Source organism: Neolamprologus multifasciatus, chromosome 3 (assembly GCF_963576455.1).
Source record: "Neolamprologus multifasciatus chromosome 3, fNeoMul1.2, whole genome shotgun sequence".
NCBI classification, from domain to species: Eukaryota; Metazoa; Chordata; class Actinopteri; order Cichliformes; family Cichlidae; genus Neolamprologus; species Neolamprologus multifasciatus.
Genome location: NC_140441.1, coordinates 2,156,897 through 2,162,729, shown reverse-complemented (window position 1 = coordinate 2,162,729; position 5,833 = coordinate 2,156,897). Strand labels below are relative to the sequence as shown.

Here is a 5,833-nt window from a genome sequence, read left to right as displayed (position 1 = left end):
GGTCACACCAACCCTTTTCCGCCCTGAAGATGTCCAACGCCATCTTAGTCTGGACTGTCAAAGGTGACTTTAACGCTGACTGTTCCGACAATCCATTTATAACATTTCCTGGTCAGATTAGCCAATCCCTGCACACTGGAATAAACATAATCAACATGATCAACATTTTTCCTGCGTGTTATTTCACCATTTTATGAATTCCAATGGTCCATCCTTATGTGGTTTGCTGCATTATGTTTATCTAGAACTCCACTCTGTCTCTAAATGTGTGAAGAATTTTTCATGTTTGGGGTCAAATCTTAAGAATTTGACCATACGTGAAATTAATGGTGTTATTGTAACATGGTAGACTAGTGTGCCTGTGTTAATTCAGCTCCATATTATTGTGTGAAGTTGCACTGGGTTGGGAGTGGTTTTATGTGCGTGTGTCACATTTTTGGTGAGCCAATGGCTGGAATGGGGTTGGACTAATTAGAGCCAGGTGTACTTGATTGACTGATACACTGGTCTACTTATAGCCCACACTACAAACACTGCTGTGTCATTTTGTCTCTCTGTGCATGTATGTAATGTGATAATCTGATATGTTTGGGATGGATGGGTTTTGCGCTATGAATCTTATACTGAAGGTGTCATTTTGTCTCTCTGTGCAGGCCAGGGCCTATTATATGCCACAGCCTAAAGGCAGCATAGTTGCACAGGTTGGAGTGATCACTGGCTATATGCTTGCAGGGTAGTGGGTCTCCAAGGACAACTTCTACCCCTGTTAAAGGCAACATGTGGAGTGCCACTGGCCGTGTGGCATAGCTGGCTCTGGCCTTGGGACTGTGTGTTTTTATTTGATTCATGAATGGGACACTGGACTGTTTTATCTTTTATCTCTTGATATTTTTTGTCACTAAATTATCTTTTAGAATTTTATTGACTGTCATCGTTTTGCCCACGACTGAGACGGTTGGTCAGACCTAAAATCTTTCTTTGGGTGTGTTACATTATCACCCCCATCGGGGCTTACCTTTCCCACTTCTGATGATATTCCTCCCTATTCTTTGCAAGTACCCGCTTTTGGTGGCGAGAAACTGTTGGTGTGGTCAAGTGGGCGCTGTAAAAACAAAAGCTCAGGACAGAACAGCTATCAGTCATGTACTTCATACAAAATTAGCATATATTGAATTTCATATTGATCCTCTGAGTGTAATGGTACATTTTAATTTGAATTTATCAAAGCTAAACAATAATTTTTCTTTATTTTGCTCTTGTTCTTGTGCAGCACCACATGCCCCTGTCGGTTCTATCTTACTTTTCTAAATTATTGACTATTTCAATGGAGAACCTAAATGACGTGGACCAAGGTTTGTCATTACATATCTCTATTTTGAATGTGACAAGTCTATCATTCCCCTGCTATTCATAGACATCAGTAGAGTTTTTTGACTTTTTCTATCTAAATTAATTGGCTTTTTTTTTTTTTTTTTACAGTGGCCTGCTATGGTTAATAATAACATGTTCAGTCATGAGTGAAATCAAAGCTTCTCTTCACTTTAGCATTTAACATTCCCAACAATATAATGTGATGCATTAATCGAAACACAGCTAATAAAACCCAATTTTCTTAATGGAAACATCAGTAGCTCAAAATTAGCAACCAAAGGGCTAAGTCTGCAGTTCACACTCATGTGAAGCTACAGCCTCCCCCCCCCCTAGTCTCTGTCCTCCTACTCCTGCAAAAACAAAACAAAGCGAGACAAAACATCCACCCTTCTTTTACAAGCTGGGTGAATTGTTTGTAGACATGTACTAATCCTAAAGTCGGTACCGTTTTTGTCTCAGTATCAAGTCAGTTAAAACTTTTAGTCGTCAGTCCATCACAGTCCAGTCACATGCATACATTCACACACATTCATACCAGATATTGCTGATAATGGAGTCTCACGCGGAACCTATTCGAGGCTCCATCACCAGCAAGATGACGTCATCATTTTAAAGGAAAACAGTTCCTTGTTTTTTGGACTGGATTGTCTCGCTGCAATCCTTTTAGGTTCAGGACTTCTCATGTGATCTATGTCCCATATAAGTGAATCTCTCCAGAGCCCATTATAATTATGGAGAAAAATACTTTGCGACTGTTTCTAGTAATCATGTTTTATAGCGCTTTAAAGTTCAATCTCTCAGGCCTGGATTAAAGAGCTGATTTGTTAAATCAGGAACTCACAAAATACCAAAATATCACCACCGGTGGATCACTCCTCTCAGATGTTCTTATTTCAGTGCACTGTAACAAAAGCAAAAACAAACGTAACCAATAAAATACTCATATAATAACAAATACTGGGGCCCGTTGGAAACATGTCCAAGCATAAAACCATCTTTCTCTCTCTTAGAGAAAGAAAACAATCCAAACCTCACTGATAAAATCAACCTAGTGTTAAGCAAAACCCAAAATCAACCAAAACTTCACCAGAAGGTTTTTCTCTGTCCAGGGACAATATTGTGTAAGCATACAGGTACCGTAACTTCTTTTTGCACTGACAAAAACATGTTGGACTTATTTGATTCAATAGTGGACACCAGTTGCACACAAATGTTTTGCTTTGGTAAAAACTTAAACAACTGAGTTAAATCAACACAACCTTTTCATATTCAGTAAACCTGTGCATTTTGAGTTCATATTACACGATTAAGACATGTTCAGATGGAGTAAGTTGAGCTCCTGGAATATTTTAATCCTTCACAATTCTGTCATTTTATTTCAACACTATTCAATAACTTTTATCCAAATTCTACTTGGTCCCTTAAATACTACATGTTGTCTTCATATTGCATACGGTTCAACAAAGTCTAGATCCTGGTTACCATAAAAATTGAATGGGTCTACAACAACTACCATCCTCCTATCTTTATCCTGATTGCACGAGGGCTGGGAAATAACTCTAAAGTGACAGGTTACGAGGCAGGGTGCACCCCGAACAGGTCACCAGTCTATCACCTAGAAACAAACAACCATTTACACTTACATTCATGGATAATTTAGAATCATCAATTAACCTAGCTCTAACAGCTGCATGACTTTTCACTGTGGCAGGAAACCAGAATACCCAGAGAGAAACCACTGCAAACTAACCAGACTGTGGACTTGCACCCAGGACCTTCTTACTGTGGAGCAACAGCACTCACCAGCATGCCAACAATGTAGGAAATACAGGGAAGCTATGATTTCCTGTTGAATTTTATACAAATCTTTAAAGCCTGAGGCAATTGTGTTAAATACATGTGGGATGTTTACATAAATCCAAGGGCTGGCCCCCTTTTCTTCTTTTTCTTTTATATTTTATTATTGTTATTATTATTATTATTTTTTTTTTCAGTGTGTTCCTCCTTCAATTAAATCTCAATCACAAAAATGTGGTGCTCCGAAATAAGGCTCACACCGTTAATTCATCATTTTCACTCTGTACCACTGCTCCTTATCAGGCTGTGTGAAGCACAGTAAACAATTCAGTCGAGGCCTTGAGCCATAAACAGACATCACTCACAGACATTGTTTTCATAACCAAACTGCTTTAGACCCTGTCCCCTAAATCTACACAAATGCCCTCTGGGTGACATGAAATGCATTTAACCAATTAAACAATCAATGGCTTCTTGTTGTTGTAACAAATTCTGTATTTGGACGTTTGTGTGCAGCATTTTGCGTATCAGCATAGCATTTGTTAGTAAAGCATTCTTCATTGCAGCAGCGTGTGTGTATCACTCTTCATTGCACAAACATGTGTATGTATGTGTGTGTGTGTGGATCACTTCTCAATGAATTGAATCAGCATTTTGATTTGTGTGCGTGTGTGTGTGTCATTTCTCAGTCAATCAACGAGTGCATATGTGTTCATATATGTGTTTCTCTTGATTCTGAGTCAGTGTATGTAAATGTGTGTGTTTGTGTGTGTGTTTGTGTTCATCACTTTCCTGTTCTGGTGTTCTGGGTAAACCACGGCCTGAAGCGTGCTCTGGGGTCCTGCCCTCCCCCTTTTCAGTCCGTTTGCGTCCATTGGTGCTGCTGCCCAAAGTTCTCTCCATACTAGTTCTGGCCCCAATTGAGGCAGTCCTTTTCTCCAGTGTCCTGCATCTTCTCCTTGTCCAGCTCCTCCTTAACTTGACCCTTTTTGCTTCTGCATCTCCTTCAGGGTTTGCTCCTCGTGTTGGAGCTTCTCGTCAGGTTTGGCAACCTCCTGCTCCAGCAAGCTCCGGCCTGATTTAAAGTCCTGTATCTGGGACTCCAAGCCTGACTGATAGGTTCGATTAGCAGCCAGCTCCTCCTGAGCCATGCTCAGTTTCTGCTCTGATGTCTCGAGCTCTCACTGAGGGCAGAAACCTCAGAGTCTTTTCCGTACACGTCAGATTGAAGTTTATTGATGTTCTCCTTGCTTTGCTCCACGGCCTTCTGCAGCTCTGCTGTCCGGCTCTTCTCAGAGGTCAGCTCCTGACCGAGCCCCGACACCTGTGCCTTCAGCTTATGTTCTTCTGCTGCTTTTGTCCAATCTGAGGTGCCTCCTGACCTCAGTTACTCCTCGTGTCTCTGGCACGCCCTTTTTGCTGCCCGATCCTCCGTGTTGGTCCGTCACTGTCCTGCACAGTTTTAATGCAGAGTTGTTAAGGTCAGCATTCTTTTGCTCGGCCTCACTTTTCATCCGGGCTTAATAGGCGTCTCGTCACAGCTCTGTCAGCTGAAGCTGTCTGGAAATCTCCCCCGTGTCGTGAAACGAGCCTTGGATTTAACGTTCTCCGTCTCTGCTGCATGAGATCTTATTCCTGCAGCACTGTTGACATTCTCAGGTTGTTGTTGTGAGTCCAGCTGCTGTAGCATTTGGTCAGGGTCACATCAAAGATGGTAGAAGGGAGAGCAAAGATGGTAGAGGGGAGAGCAGGAGTCCAGGTCAGCCTCGGCTTTCCGGGCCGACAAAGCAGCCTGTAATTAAGCATAAAGAGAAAAAACAAAAACAAAACAAAAACAGACGAACAGGAAAATAATGTTGTTTTGGCTGTGTTATTCAGAGAGGGGCCAGGCCCTGTGTCAGTCTTCTCCCCCCCCTTTTTTTTGTTTTTTCTCACTATATAATCAACTCCTAACCCACCAAGTTGACAGGACAACACAGGTACACGTTAAAATTCTTAAGATCATGTTTAATAATTCAAAAAAGGAATTTTTATTTCATTCAATAATCACTTGTATTAATCAATCAGAGGAAAACATGTCACAATTTGACTCTTTCAACCACTAAATTTGTTGTTTCATCACTGGTTTATGATTTACCAGTGTCTGTCTTTTTGAAGTCAAGTTGTTGTCCTGCAACCCAGAGAGTTTATTTGTTAGTAGTGGATAGACTTTATCATTTAACATCAGGTGTATGTTAAGTTTCGCTGCTTTAACCTTGCTTGAAAATTTTCACGTGTTCATGAGTGTAAGCTGTTTCTTCATTGCGTGTATGTGCGTTTGTGGGTGGGTTATTTTAACTTTTTTCTCAAACAAGGCATTTCTCTAATTGTGTGTGTTTTTAATTTTGTTTCCCAAATTTTGATTTCCCACCTTAAATAACAGCATTCCATGTCTTCAGCCAGGAATTAGAGCTTGCTTGTGAGATTCAGGGACACATGGTGCCAAAAACAATTCAGTGAAAAACTTGCCTGAAAATTTCCAATGACGGTAACCGATAACTGGAGGAGAAGATGTCCTTTAAGCTTCTTTTTCGGGTGGGGACAAAGTGAGAGGTCAAACTGTAAAATCTTGAGCCAGAGCTTGGCATGTGTGTCGTCCCAATTTTATTAATCTATCCTTTTGCTG

General features: G+C 40.8%; 1 long non-coding RNA gene across 2 annotated transcripts; it reads left to right on the top strand.

Moving 5' to 3' along the window:
• The first annotated feature begins 495 nt into the window (after positions 1 to 495).
• On the top strand, positions 496 to 5,632 carry LOC146521023 (uncharacterized). 2 transcript variants are annotated; one of them, XR_014873245.1, is made up of 3 exons: positions 496 to 538; positions 630 to 4,111; positions 4,301 to 5,632. It is a non-coding gene; the product is annotated as an uncharacterized LOC146521023 (long non-coding RNA). The 2 variants fall into 2 exon arrangements; XR_014873244.1 differs by having other exon boundaries at positions 630 to 5,632.
• The last annotated feature ends 201 nt before the right edge of the window (positions 5,633 to 5,833 follow it).